The 15,903-nt window shown below is 39.3% G+C and overlaps 1 protein-coding gene across 9 annotated transcripts in view; it reads right to left on the bottom strand.

Moving 5' to 3' along the window:
• Positions 1 to 9,770, bottom strand: part of PTBP3 (polypyrimidine tract binding protein 3) — a 50,388-nt gene extending 40,618 nt beyond the window's left edge. For 3 of the 9 annotated variants that reach the window (XM_050987161.1, XM_050987154.1, XM_050987160.1), the window contains exons 1-2: positions 9,634 to 9,770; positions 5,881 to 5,972 (exon numbers count right to left, since the gene is read on the bottom strand). The gene's annotated coding sequence lies outside the window, so the exon portion shown is untranslated. Of the gene's footprint in view, positions 1 to 5,880; positions 5,973 to 9,462; positions 9,603 to 9,633 lie in introns of those variants that run through there. The other 6 variants (XM_050987162.1, XM_050987156.1, XM_050987157.1 and 3 more) reach the window with 5 other exon arrangements.
• Between the last annotated feature and the right edge of the window lie 6,133 nt (positions 9,771 to 15,903).

The following is a 15,903-nucleotide window of genomic DNA, read 5'->3' as shown; positions in this document are numbered from 1 at the left end:
CAAAGAAAGTGGAGCCAAACTACGGGAAATTTCAAAACCATGTATTTGTACTAAAAATAAACTGACCTTACATATATAAAGCCTACCATTTCAGTAAGCTGAAGAAGAAAGAAATTATAGGCAATGATCACAAATAAGAAAGACTGTTCTCCGCTAAAAAGACCCTTCCCAAACACAGGCTCAAGCTGCTGATTGCCAGTCACCCTAGAAGCATTGTATTAGCACTGATGGCTGCTCTTCCATAGGTCTGAGTGTTCACTGGCTCTGCCAGCAACACAGCTTGCTCCACTGCCTCTGTTGTCAACTCCTGAAGCTTGCTCCTGTACTGGTAACAAGGAGTTGCACACCTTCAAAGAGTTATCTAACAGTAATTGAAATGTTAAAAGAAAAACACTTTGTACTTTGCATTTATGCTAGATACATAAGGGCAAGAACATAAGGAAATAACATTTCCTTATGGAAATGGGGGAGAACAAGAACATAAGGAAATAACATTTTCCTCCTGAAGATGCAAAATATGCAAAAGCAACCTTGAGCATGTGATTATCAAGAGCTGTAAAATTAAGAGTGACAAGCTTAGTTTTTTAATTAATATAAAATATGCATTTTCATTCTTAAAGTCAGAAATACCTCTACTTAGTGTGAAAGCCTTAAGCTCATCCAAAAGGACAATAAGCCATATACCATTTTGAATATTCCAGAAATCCAGCAGGAATCATGACACATAGGCAGAGCTTTCTTTGAAACTGTCATCAAAGATGACTGCTTTTCTTTATGATATCATCACTCAATCACAATTTCCACAAATATTGTTTTCTGACAGTATAAATACAAACTTGACTGAAAACAAAGATTGATGTCTATGCTTCCTAGGTAGCTTAAGCCTTAAATATGTGAAGATTAAGCTTTCCTCAAGAGTTACCACAGGTTTTTTGTGAAAAAAATTTACTTAAGTTACAGCAATATACTCCTTTCACATTTATTTTCTTTAAATTATCAACACAACACTTAACACAATGCTTACTAAAAGTCTTCATTCTTATCCTTAATAAGCAAGTGAATATGGGAACATATCCATAAATAAACACCATACAGAATGAAGTGTACAGATGTACAGATGAAGATACTAGGCCTTAAATTTAAAGTCACAAATGTATTTATACAATGCCACACTGTAGGGTTTTGGATCATTTTATACTTCACTATGCACAAGTTATGCCATAAACATCCAGGATCCCAAATAAACTACCAGTAAGCTGTCTCTCTTGACTTTGGTCAGAAGAAAATTTACATAGTCTTATAAAGTACCTTAACTTGACAATCTGGTTTCTAATTTATTATTACAGGTTAAAATCAAGAAAGAAGAAGAGCTGAAAGAAACCATTACACCAACGTCAAACAATATGGTAGAGGCAAAACCCAGGAGGGGTTTTAACAAAAGAACTAGTGTGTGAAGGGCTATGAAAGAGATTCTTCCATTTAAACCAGATCTGCTAAGAGATCTGTACCAACACTTATGCTATGTAATAACATGTATTAAAAAAAATTGAAAAAAGATTGAAAGATGTTAGCAAATTATGCAAAGGTGATGGTCAACATCTTAAAGGAAGAAAAACAAACCCACTGTGATAAAAGTAAAAATGTGACAAACTATGGATTATTTTCTTTCCTCCTGCAAAGGAAATAGTTTAACTTGCACAGCATGAAGAAAGAGAAAGAAAACTAGCTGGATCACAATAGCAGTTTTGCAGAAATTTTGATTTCTATCTGAAGCATCCCTTTTAGCATTCATTTTAAACTCTAGCTCCTCCTGAAAACAGAAAGATTCCAGGATACAGTGTTTATCAGCAGTGCTACCTTGCAGCATAAAAGACATCTACTTTTGTTACTTTGATTCCTATTGTTTTGCAGAAATAAATATACACAGCTTAGTTTAAGAAAATAATATTGGGGGGGGAGGAAACTCACTTCCCATGTATCCAAAAACCATCACACATTCATAGGAAGATACCAAAAAAAATTTGACTCTTAACTGGTCGATCATTTAACTTAAAAGCATGAAACTACTTTATCTAACTTCCAAATTTTCAGAGCCCAACAAATAGTTTTAAAATAAATCTTTCCAGTCTCAACTTAACTATGATGCCCAAAAGACACATGTTCTTGACTGTATGGTTTTTGACTATTGAATTTTCTGCTTCACAAATAAAGATTTCATCCAAAAGAGAAGAATTTTTACTTTTTTTTAAAGGAAATTCATATGCATGAACACTCATTTAAATCTAGGACTAAAGGCTCTAAGAATCGCACACCTAAAGTAAAGAGGTTGGAAAGAAATAAGTCTGTTTGATGATGTGTATCACACAAATTATGAGTTGAATAGTTGTTCTAGCACATGAAAGATTTGTCTCAAGATCAATATTTTTATTCGCAAGCTGAGTTTTTAATTACTCCTTAATGCTTTCTACAAGAGTGGTGTTGCATGCAAGGAAAACATGGTCACAGCTATGAGCCCCACAGCTCTTGTCCTTTCTGTCTCATGTGTATTTCATTTCCTCTCTAATTTGCGATGTTTCTTATCAGTTTCTCACTCTAAGAAACTCTCTCGTGTAGTGGTCTGTGCTTCTCAGGCCCACCTTCACTTCATCTTTTGTAAAAATGAGTAATAAACTAGCCACTGTAAGGATCATACTTTAAAAGAAAGCTTCTGTATTAATACACTAGTTGCACAAATGAGGGGAAAGTCATAATCTCAGCCTGTTGGTAGACACAGGAGATAGCACAGCATCAATAAACCCCTATTTTTGCTTACACCTCCCACATATTCAGAAATCATGCATCTTTTGTTGAAATCAATGTTTCATCTTTTCAGTATACATGGAAAATTACAAGTTCTCGTTGCTCATTCCTTCACCTAAATATTGCATCAATCACACAACATGAATTTTTCCCTTCAGTTTTACTCTACAGTGATATATCCTCTAACAGTCTTCATTTTTTCCACCTCTCGATGGAACACACAAGTTAGTTGGTAAAATTTTTTTTTCCCCTGATTAAAGTATACTGTGAAGTGGTTTAACAGTAAAACATACAACCAGCTATGCAAGAAACATGATTTTGAGAAGAAAACCTATGAAGCAAATACAACTCCTGAATATTATCAATAATTAAATCCATGCATCCTATTAATACTCTGTGCTCTATAAAATACTGGTTATTAAACAAATCATCACCTTTGGAAAGTCTACAGTTTTAAATTTGACCATTTGGTTGAAAATTGAATGACTAACACTTTTCAGTCTAGGACAGTTCAAATCTAGTTTTGGATTGCATGCTCTGAGAACCCTGGATCCTGCTGAGACACTGCTATTTGCCTTTTAGCGTGTGTGTGTGTTCTGAGCTGTTCTCCTTACATTTAAAGGTACACACTGAAACAGCAACAAGTACCATGATAAACAGCTCCTCTGAGAGAGCATAACATCCTTCACAACACACTTGTTACACACATGTACTAAAAATACCAATTCTGTACACAAAATAGCTGAATCCTATGTGTCCAAAATAAAGTTCACAAAAATAAAAAAAAAATCTAATGAATTATAATGTTACCTCAGGATTCTACACCAAAGACTGCATTAATTGTCCAATCTTCAGCACTACAGAGAGCAACCATTATACTCCAAAAACAAGCTATATAGAGCAGATGCTACAGAGGACCAGTACAGACAGCGTGACCTTTTCATATATATCAAAGTCCCTTTACTGTACATACATATAAATATACACACACATGCAGTTGAAACTTCAGTGATGGCAAGACAAAAAATTACCATGAGCAAACAGATCTCCCTACAGACAATATATTATGGAGCATTGCAGGTAAGATTCAGCAATGAAGAGTTATTTTCAAGTTACTTTCACACTTTTAAAGCACTCAATTTTACTTCCATACATTTGTCTTCTATTTTAGAAAACTATTGTACATGTACAAGCAGGTTTGTACTCAGCAGAAGAAAATCATATAGAACGAGAATCTTCTATGACAGAATTTCAAACTAATGACAATTAAGACAACTCAGTTTCTCCACCAGGTTTTATTAAACAAAAAAAAAAAGTTTCCAGCACTGACAGAAATCAAATTAAAAACAAGCATATCACCTACTTTTGAGTTCAAGAAGTTTCCTCCGCAGAAACTAAGTTTTGCACTACAGTTTCCACCCTATTCAAGTTCATATACTGTGCACTGAATAACTTCACATTAATTACTTCAACATTGATTGTGTTTATGAAAGGACAGATAACTGATATGAAGGGGAAGGAACATACGTGAAGCTAGAGTATCTCTCCTGGTAACACAGGACCAGAACAAACAGCTTGTCTGTATACACGGAGCAAGAAAGACAAAATAGAGACTAGAAAATAGAAACAGATGAACTGACAAATAAAAAAAGAAAATTATTTCAGTATCATGTGTAATAAAACAAGGAAGTTAACCAGCAAAAAATTCAGAAATGGAAAAAGAAAAAAAGATAAAAAATTCCTAATTAAGCTGAGCACAATCAGAAAGACAAAGAAGGCCTAAAAATACCAAGAGGGACTACATGCAATTTATTAATTAAACTACATCACCTCTTAATATTACAAGTCTAAAACTACTTGGATGCTATATTATTTTCATTTTCAGTGGTCTTTGGGATCACTGTGCCATCATGCACTTCATGCTGACTCCCGAACAGTATTTGTGTTTAGCCTGGGAAACACTATGGTTAAAAGCCTGAAGACATACAGAATCAAAGTAACATTTAGGTTGGAAAAGACCTTTAAGACAGGGGAGTCTCTATCTCAAAGTGTTGAAGCACAATTTGCACATTCAAATGCAGTATGAAGTATGTTATCACTCTGAACACGTGTAAAAATGTGCCTTGAATTCTTGCTTTAAAAATGTTTATTGTCTTTCCCAAAGTACTGCAGTCTAGTAATCACCTAGTAAGATGGATCAAGAGCTAGAAGAATACTCTAAAATTTTGTCACATCCTTCTCATGTGCCACTTCAGTTGTAGCTACCATACAACCTATAGACAAGGAAAGGGCTACCATTCCCTGATTTTGCCATATGGTCTGGTCCCACCCAAAGCAGATGATGTGGTAAGATTTGATTTCTGCCTATATGTGAACTGGTTTTGTATAATCTTTATTCCCGTGACTAATGCAATCCACCTTCCAAGAAAATAGTAACATCTCATTTAAATGGTAAAATCCTAACAGAGAGCACTGAGCCCACCACACACCTCTGCAGCTGTGGGAAGTGTGCACACTCTCAGAGAGTGCACACGTGTAAACACAATTCTGATTCCTGTGCTTCTATTACTCACTGTGCAGAAAAAATAATTTATTTTCTCCTTGACTTTAAATGCCCTTGAAATAGACCATGTATTTTAATGAATAAGAATAGCAACAAGTTAAATTACTAGTAGTTCAGTGTTAAGGAACTATTAATTAAGGAAGTTAATTGCAAAGATAATGGCTGGTTTATTGAATCATATGAGCATTCATTCCATTGGCTTTCACAAGAAATTCAGGGTGTGGTTTCCTGGTCAGTTTTATCCATGGCTAGAGTGAGCAAAGGCAGTCATGTCATTCCTCACCCTTGTGTTTCCACAGCTCTCACCACCGTGACTAACAATTGCAAGGCAGCATGGTACCATCATAATTTATTTTACCATGCAGTTCGCATATGACAGTTGCTACACTATGAGGGAGGTGCAGAAATGTACTGTTGAGGATGGTGCTGCTCTTTTGGCAGCAGACCTTAGTTTCAACAACTTCAGCCAAGAGGGAAACATGAAGAGCAGGAAAGAATGGTATCAACAGAGCACCTACCCACTCTGCAAAGAGTGTCAAAAATGCTGCCTCTAAGTCCAATGAAAAACTCACGTCCACAGACCTGAAGAAATAGGAACAATTTTCACATGCTGAAATGAGAAAAGAAAAAGGAAAAAAAGTCTCTTAAATATAGTATTTCATTAAAAATATGCAGCACCAAATGAAACTGTAAGTACAAAATATATACAATGGTCAAAAGCAGGAAAACCAAAAGCAAAAGTGCAGTTACATGCAACAGTTAATGAGTGCAAAAGAATTAAGAACTCCAACTTGAAACAACAGCTGCAGGCATAATTTTATGATATAACTAACTCTCATCCTCATGTTTTGACACAAGATTTTGTTTAATCAGGATATTCTCTAAAACAAAGTTGAGAAACACACACTTGTGCTTATCACTTAGTACAGGATTAGTCCAGCAGAAAACCTGACATATACTCCCCGGTAGAACCCAAATCAACTCCTTATCTCCCCAGACAGGGTACACAAAGCAGATTAATTGTCTTGACTATAGACCAAATCAAAAGAACAGCAATTTGACAACTGCTAGGAAAACTAGGAGATTTATTCATATTTTGCTATTTTCATGCTTCTGATTGTGAAAGATTATTTCCATTTCTGATTATATCAGACAGTAGTAGTAAACAAGATTTGGGAGTGAACAGCAAGCTCAGAAGGAGAGATAACTTCATTCATACCAGGCTGTGCTACTTTTTTTTCACAAGCACATAACTCAAAGTGGGTTAAAAACAGGTATTTATGAAGCAACTATAGGGAAAAAAACTGTAATTCTATGTAAAATACAATTTTTTTTAAAAGGCTCCTGAGCTAGAAATCTATGGATAATAAGAAGGAAGTGGTTGGTGACTCTTTAAAAGCTTGAGCATTATCTTCCAGAATTCTGAAGTCTTTTTACCTGATGATTTAATCTGGTACCAGAATGACTGAATTTAAGGAGTTGAATTTAATTTGAAAATTAAATACTGTTGCTATGTACAGTGTTGTTCCTGAGTTTCCCTCTTACTAACCCACAAGGAGGCCACTAACCTCAACTATAAACACTCATAGGTTTAGGTACATATCTGGTTTGCTTCTGATAGCCAACAAAAAATTCCAGTTCACACCACTCTGGTTTCTTTGAATTTTTTAACTTGAGTCACATATTCCTGCTAACAAAATAAGCTTAAATAAAGAACCAAACAAAACCAGAATTTCTTTGCCATAAAACTGAAATTCTCACAGCTTTTCACAGAAATTTTCTGATCCAAATAAAAATTATTTCTCTGTGTTTATTTTTACATATTCTCGCCCTTATTAAATATAAGGTTTGGATCTAAATTAGCCTCAGCATTTCACGGAAAGAAACTGATGCCTCTATTTCACTTCTATATTAAAGAAGCATGGACGCATAATTTTTCTTCTCCTACTTTTTTTTTTTATTATCAAATGCCCTTGAAAATAAAAAGCTGCATGACAGCTTATGAAAAATTTTGTTTTACTTGAGGTTTACTAGGGCAGTTTTAATCAACAACTCAGTAGCCTGCATTTTCAACTAACAGTTTGGAGATCAACCAATGGCATTCAATTCTCAGAAGGTATTTAGCATCTTCTAACAAAAAAAAACATTCCCAAATCACTCAAAAACCCCAGGTCTTCCTGAATTGTCACAGGCAGCACTTAGCATCTCAGAGCATACTCAAACTTGCAGTTATTACCAACCACCTGTAGCTTCACTGAAACACATAAAGGCTCGACTTCAGAAAATTTCTTTAAAAACACTCAGTTTATGTTTACACCTTTAATATGTCTATAGTCTTTGTTTCACTCTCCCAAAAGTTTATGAGGGAGGTTCTACTTTGCAATGTTAGATTTGTACAGTTTAAGAACTACATATATTTTACCTGCATCATCTACCTAGAAAAAATGTCAACATTAAGTTATCTTTATTAGTATTTCGGGGCAGTACACAAACTGAAACAAGACTCTTCTTCCCCTCTTTCTCAACTGAAACAATAAAACCTTGATGAAAATTTAAAAAAAAAAATACTTGGGAAAAGAGGTCATCATACTAGTTGTATGACAGCATAGGAATCATAAACCCACATTATATAGCAATTCCACAACTTAAGAAAAAAACCACAAAAAAGCACCCCTGTATTGTCAAATAGAACACAGGAAAAACAAAATTACAAGTTCCTCTACAAGTACATTTGACAAATTAATTTTAAAAATATTCTCACTCCAGTGAGAACTTTCTTAATTTTCTCTTGAAACTTTGCAACATGCACTTTTAAAGCAAATGTAAAAAAAAAAAAAAAAAAAGCTGATCATAGCAGAATTACTCAGTATAATTTTTAATTACATTTTTCAAAAAGATACCTCTTAAGACTATTTGAGTTCCATTCATCAGTATTTATAAAACTTTTCTCATTAACATGTCTCCCTATAATGGCTTCTACTACCACAGTGTGTTAAAAGATGCCAGGAAGTTTTTTAAATGACAAGGGAAAAAGAAGCCTTAACTTCTCTATCAGAATACTTAGATTTTAAGAACAGAAAAGGTCTTACATGTCACTGACATGCAGGACACAACTTTAAGTTAATGTAATATCTACATCTTTGCATAAAGTTGGAAGTGCTGACTTCCGTGAACATTTCTATTTTCACCTCTGCATATGGCTACAATGAAAAAAATAAACATTAAGCATGGTTTCCTGGGACAGATGAACTTCCCACTATGGCCAAGACTTTGGATTTTGAAATATCAACAGGTAAATGAAAAATATCAGGAAACAAATTTTCACTTAAAAAGCAGACAGGCAAGTTAGCAGTACACACAATGAACTTGAGTTTATTACTTAGTTTCAAGTTGAGAAACTTTATCAAGAGATACAACAGCCAGCTACCGTCCCACTATCCCAGCAGTGGGAGCACAATAATTCAGACTTGTTTAAAATATTTTTATCTTCTGAGGACTACAATGCTGTAGAAACTTCATCCCTGTAACAATCTGCTGCATAGTTAAAGTTTTCAGTAAGGTCTACAAAAATGCATTACGTGAATAACCATCCTGATTATTGATTAACCCCACAGAATAGATGTCAGTTTGCTTCCACATATGCACTTCCACCAGGCACCAGCGACAAGGCGAATAACAGCAGCTCCACGTTTTCTCTGCTACAGACAAGCACCCCCCAGACTCGGAGCACTAAACTTCCACTACCACGTGAAACCGCGAATACCCAAAACCTCATCGCGATCCACCGCCAAGAAACCCGCGCGCCAATGGATTTTTTTTACCACCTTAGTAGGGTTAACTCCGTAATAAAGTTTAAAACCCGGGCAAGCGAAGGCCGCGAGCGGCGGCCGCCACCTCCGCCCCGCGGAGGGTCGAGAGCGCGTCCAGCCCCGCGGAGCGGCGCTTCCCGGCGCATCCCGGCCCGCAGCCAGGCGCGGGGCCACGGCCCCCAAGGGGCAGGAAACCGACCCTGGCCACGGCCGAGGGGAAAACGTGACGTCGGCCGCCCTGGGAGAAAAAGAGAGAAAAAGAGAGAAAAAGAAAGGGAACGGAAGCCAGACCCGCACGCCCGGAGTACCACAAAGTTCCCCGCGGCAGCGCCCGGCCCCTCAGCTCCAGCTCGGCGACGGCCGCCGGCTTCCTCCTTCCACAACTACCTGGCGGAGCAGCCTTCGGGAATATCCCCACCCTAAGCCCGGCCCCTCCGAAACCCAGCCCCTCTCGACACCCACCTTTCCCCTCGCTCCGCTCCGCTCCGCTCCCTCCGACGGGGGCGGAGAGGACCTCCCCCAGCCCCTCTCTCTCCACCCCCGCTGCTTCGAGGAAGGAGCCGGGATGTGCTGGTCACCGCCCCGCCGCAGGCGGCACCAGGTGGAACCCTCGGGGCGCTCCCCACGGCCAGCGGCCGCCGCCCGCCCCTCAGCGCGGCCCCGGCGTGGTAGTGGAGCGGGACCCCCGTGCTCGGCCCGGCGGGGCGGACGGGGAGCGCCCGCGGGCGGGGCCGCCCCGGAGAGGAGCGCGGCGCAAGCGCACCGAGGGTCCGCGCCCCCCCTCCCGGCCTCTCCCTCCGCTGCGCCTGCGCCGTGCGGCGGTCCCGCCGCTGTGGGGCGCGGTCGGGTTGTGCTGGGGCCTCGCCCGCCAGCCCCGGAGCCCCGGAACAAGGCTTCGATCGCTCAGCATCATTTAAGTTGGAAAAGGCTCCGCGGTTATCGAGTCCAATCTGTGACCGAACACCATGTCAACTAGACTATGGCACTACGTCCAGTCCTTCGTTAAACACCTCCAAGGACAGTGACTCTACTACTACTCTGGGCAGCCCCATTCCAAATTTTCATCATCCCTTTTGTGAAAACGTTTCTCCTGATTTCCCCCCCCGGCACACTTTGAGGCCATTTCCTCTTGTCGTGTCCCTGGCTTCCTGGAAGAAGAGACTGACCCCAAACTGGCCACACCTTTCTTTCAGGCAGAGTGGTAAGGCCTCCCCTGAGCCTCCTTTTCTCCTGGCTAAACATCCCCAGGTCCCTTAGCTGCTCGTCAGAAGACTTGGGCTCCAAACCTTTCTTCAGTTATGTTTTTCTTCCCTGGGTTCTCTCCAGAACCCTAGTGTCTTTCCTGCTCAGAACTGAAAGCAGGACTTGAGGCACAGTCTCACCAGTGCCCAGTGATGGTCAGGGGATGGTCACTGTCCTGGTCCTTTTGGCCATACTTTTGCTGGTACAAGCCAGAACAACATTGTCCTTTTTGGCCAGCTGGGCTCACTACTGCTTCATGTTCCATCATCCGTCAACCAGCACCCCAGGTCCTTTCCTGCCAGGCAGCTTCCCATCCACTCCTCCCCCAGCCTGTAGTGCTGCAAGGTTCAGGGCAGCAGCCACAGGTCAGGGGCTTTACCATCACTTGAGGGCCCCAGTGTCCTCCTGCCCTTTGGGTCCCACAGAGCACCCGGGGCAGCCAGGACAGAGGGAAAAAGCTGTTCACTCACCCAGCACCGGCAGATGGGATTCAGGCAACAGCCGTGACCTGCATGCTGGTTGTGCCATCCCTCCATGGTGGTACAGCCTCAGCGCTGGCTGTTGTGCTGTTAAAAGGTGGTCAGCCCTGTCCCCGTAAAGGCTGGGCATGTGGGTTTGTGAATTCGCTGAGTAATATGTTAAGGAGACTTCCCTACTTGACCAGGAGCCACTCTGGCAGTCAATCTTGTACAACCTGAGCTGGGATCAAGGCCCCTTCACAGCTACACTCCCCTACCCACGCTGTAACACCAGATTTCCACAACATCTCCACCCCAGGTTTCTCAGAGGAGAGTTTCAGATGTCCCCATGCCCTGGGTGCAGGGGACAGATGTCTGGTCCCCTGACTGGAGAGTAGAGCAGGAAGCTGGGTGATGCTGGGCAAGTGACATACTCGTAGCTGTGTGCAGTTCCAAGTGAGCTGCATCTACATCCTGCTCCCCTGCTCCTTGACTAAGGGCAAGAGGTGCCCTGGAGATACCAGATGGAGACATCTTCATTTCATTTAACTGCAAGGAATTGTATTCCTCTGGTTATGTCCTGCGTAGGGTGGACTTCCCTGACCTCTTTTTCTGGGCTATGTTGTTAAAGAAAAGTGTAGTCTCGATCAAATTGATTACAGTCACGGGACAATTCTTGAATATCCTGTGAGTCTGATAGACTTCACTCCCAAGAATACAGGAGTATCTAGAAGTTTGCTTTTCTGTTCCCCCACAAACTACAGGAACAGGAAAAGTCACCATGATCAAAGAAGTACTTTGGGGAGTAGTTGTTTGAAAAAAAATAATTTGAGTCTTAACATAAGGGTAAAAAATAAATTTTAGACATAACAGCAGACTCAGAAATTATGTTTGAATCAGTTATTATGAGAAAAAGAAGTGAGAATATCAATGTATCTGTTTTCAATATGCTAATATGAGAAGATACATACACACATATGTATACTAATATATTCAGTATTTCCAATGTATTGGAATATGTTTTATATATGTTAGTAATTAAATTTTTATATGTATATAAATCTAAAAATTAAGGATTTTTGAGTCCTTTGAAAGAACTTTTTTTAGAGGTCAGATTGTGAAAAATGACACACAGTTTCATCCCTTAGCACATATGTTTCTTGTTACAAGTTAAATATACAACGTAATTTAAAAATACTATAAGGGTTCTCCTGTAATTGCTCTGTACACTATAAAAATAGAAAGAAGTATGTTTTGCCAGTAATCTAGACTTTGCTGCCATTGAAGAATGCTTTTAAATTAGCTTCCAACTGCAATTCACAAAGCCAATAGAAATTTTGATAGATTGTTATAATAGAAAAAGAAAATAAATCCTTTGTGATAGGGCCTGTGAGCTGGTTGCTAACACAAGCAGGGAACAACAGAAAGGAAGAAAACTTTGATCATTCCCTTCCTGGGAGGCAAGGAGTGAAGGGGAGAGAGAGAGATAAAGATAATGTGAGGGATAATGTGAAGCAAACGTGGGCTTTGGGAATTTCATTCCTACTTCACCTGTCACACTTTTAGTGATTTTTTGGTTTTGGTTTGGAGGTTTTGTTCATTTGTGGTTTTGTTCTTTTGTTTTTAATTGGTCCCCTTATTCTATTTATTAATTTCAGCTTGCTTCTCTGATTGGTTGTGTCTGTAGATTTTTCTCTTTTTCTCATTAATTCAGCTGTATTCTTCCTGACCTATGTCAAATTCATGTTTCTTGCACCTGTAGGGAAGTCCGTGGAGTTGTGCTGTCTATAAATTAGGTGTGTGTGATTGTGTTGAACTTTTGTGTTGGTTCCAGCTGCCTTTTTTATACAGACATATAAACTGAATGATGGTGTTGTTTACTTTAAAGAGGTATATAGTGTGATTTAATTAGATAGAACTTCAAGGAAGAACAGATATCCGTATGCACAGATCCAATTATAGCATCAGGGCCTGGGTGCACGATATTTTGTCTGCTCAACATACAAATACGAGTAGACAGATGCAATTAGTAAACCTGATCTCTTTTAAAGAAACTAATTTATCTGATTTTAGCTACACCATATTTTACTAAAAATTACTTGTCTTTGATGTTGTTATATCAAGTTTATAAACCAACACCTACTGTATTTTTCTCTTACTGATATTGTTGTTGTATGTATTGCTAACACTCGCTTACACTATGAAGATAAACCAAAACCAAATTACCTGATTTTGTGTTTTGGAGTTGTAATTGTAATTCTATGGTTTTGGGTGTTTATGACATAAATTAATATTTGGCAGCTAAAAGGTCTTCTAAACTGCTCTCTATTCAATGAGGACCTATTATCCATTTTATGTAGCTTCTATTTACTCAGAATAATTGGATACATTGCTGTTTTTCAGGTAACTCTTCTACTAAAACTCCTTTGTAATATATTAAGTTTATGTAACCGGATTCATTATATTTCTGAGAATACTATACAGTACCACTTCTAGTAGGAACATCTTTGTTTAGTTTCCTGGAAAAAAAAACCTAAGAGATTTCTTAGCAGAGTAGTCATTGACTAGGTCATTTGACTTGTTCCAGCCTGACAACACGAGGCTTTCAACTAGAGACTGTAGCTCAAGAAATAACAGTCCTGATTAAATCTTGCAATTCACTTCAATTTTACCAGCTCCTCAGCTGTTGTGGTGCAACTAAATGGCAAAGTCACTCCACAAACTGCATTTAAAAAGGAAACTTCCTCCACATTTTTTGGTTTTAGGATTAGTACAGTAGTGTAGCAGAGCAGACATCTGGAAAGAGCAGACATGGACTTCCATGGTCCTACCCCTTTCAGGTTTACTGTGCACTGTACAGGCTGGCAACTCCTGGTAGGGTATGGCTGTCACTGACATGTTTTATGAAAAATCCTTTCCTTAGGATTTTTCCTCCTGAGAAGCTGATAGGCCTCAGGGACAAAATGTAAACAATGATTATCTACTGTGTGGAATGCAATAGGGGGATCTATGATTGGTCTCATGATTTTGTTTCTAATTAATGGTCAATCCCAGTCCACCTGTCTCAGACCGTCTCGGTCAGTCTGAGCCTTTGCTATTCATTCTTTTTCTATTCTTAGCTAGCCTTCTGATGAAATCCTTTCTTCTATTCTTTTAGTATAGTTTTAATATAATATATATCATAAAATAATAAACAAGCCTTCTGAAACATGGAGTCCAGATTCTTGTCTCTTCCCTCATCCTGGGACCCCTGTGAGTACCATCATATATGGCTACTCCACCAAACTGCTCACTGCACTCAGTTAGCAAATACAGGCTGCATCTTTGACTCTGCTGATCATTTCTGGAGAGAAACAAAAGTAGATGCTTTCTCTGACTAAACCAGTTCCTTTAAGGGAAACACTCAAAGTGGCAATTATATATTGTGATGTGTTGAAATATTCGTGCACTTGCCATAGTCATGTGTTAAGTTACCAATTAAGAATTTAGCTACACTGTTTCACTGTAAAGTCTGTAATAACCTCACATGAGGAAAATGTACCATTTGAGAACATGTTTTACCTCCTGAATTCAATACAGAATCATTCTAAGATCACAGTAAACCTAAACAGCATTTATTGGCAAATGGCAACCAATTAATACATGTCTGCCTCATGGAATGTACCAACTAAATTACCAGTACTGGAAACAACATAGTTAACCTGTTAACTATAGCCTGTTTAAATTAGTCCAGAGCTGGCAAGATCTTTGGATGCTTTAGAAGGTGGCAAAATCAGGTGAGAACAACAAAAGGCATTGGCAGAATTTGGGTTTCAAGAGCCTTTAAGTAGTGTGTAATATGTAGGAATGGCAGAAATTGAAAGACATTATGACTGTGTTTGTTTATATAAAATTTTAGATTGTTCCTAGACCTCAAAGGAAAATGCTGATGCAAAATGTAGCAAATTTGGGGTGTAAAATTATGCTCCAAAATCAGTAGAACTGACAGAATCTGTAAAATTTGGAACACACAGCCCCTACCCCCAGAGAGGTAAATACATTTTGTTTTTAAAATAAATATATGGCATTGGCCAGTTCAGAGGAAACCCAGATGATCACCCCAAATCCATGTTTAAGCTCAAAAGTAGCCATTTGAATCACAGAGCAGAGAATCAGGAGACAAAAGACAGGCATAGAGCAAGAGTACTTGCTGTTTCAACTCTCAGGACAATTATTTTTCAATGCTGATAAGACAGTACCAAACACTTCCTGTTGTATCTGTCTCTTGAGACAAAAAAAGTTGAAAAATTTAATAGGAGTCCATGCAGTGAGTATGGCAGCAAAGATCTAATTCTTAGTCCTTTTCATTGCCCTTCTCCCAGGACCCAGTCACAATGAATCTTGGGTATGTATGTAATGCATCACTAATGAGGTGATATGTTTTAAGGGTGCATCAAAAATTTTGGTATGTTCTCCCTCTAATTCACAATGCATTCTTGGAGATGATCAGGGAAATTATGTATCTTGTTTCCCATTGCAGTTTTTTATGCTGAATTGAGTTACTCACTGCCACCATTTACAAACCTATTAGATGTTACTGGATGTGACAGATTGGAGAAGCATTTAAGGACCGCTATTAAGGAGGGCTTGCAGAGGCAGAAATTACCAACCTATTTGTAAGGACAAGTGGGGGATCTTTTAGGAAGGCAATTGTCTTTTCATCAGGGAAAGATCAGGTAGCAGCAAGAAGAGGCTGTTTCCCAAAAGAAGATTTGAGGAGAGCAGCCACAAAGCTGTGGCAGTGACCTTGGGAATACAGTGCTGTCCCCTGGAACCAGAGTCAGGGGAATCCAAACAATGATTCAGGCACAGCAGGGGCAGGTGTGCCTATGATGTAGATAAGCAGAGACTGAAGGCACAGCCATGAGGTTAAATGGAGACTCCAGTCAGAAGGTGTAGATGTCAGCTCTGGGAGAGGCTTGTCAGGGCAACCAAAAGCTATTTGTCATCAAGGTTTCTGACAGGGTTGTACTGGGTGTGGACTCTCCTGTTG

This window comes from Serinus canaria, chromosome Z, assembly GCF_022539315.1.
Source record: "Serinus canaria isolate serCan28SL12 chromosome Z, serCan2020, whole genome shotgun sequence".
NCBI classification, from domain to species: Eukaryota; Metazoa; Chordata; class Aves; order Passeriformes; family Fringillidae; genus Serinus; species Serinus canaria.
Note: the sequence above shows the minus strand (reverse complement) of the source record. Positions and strands in the feature narration are given on the sequence as shown.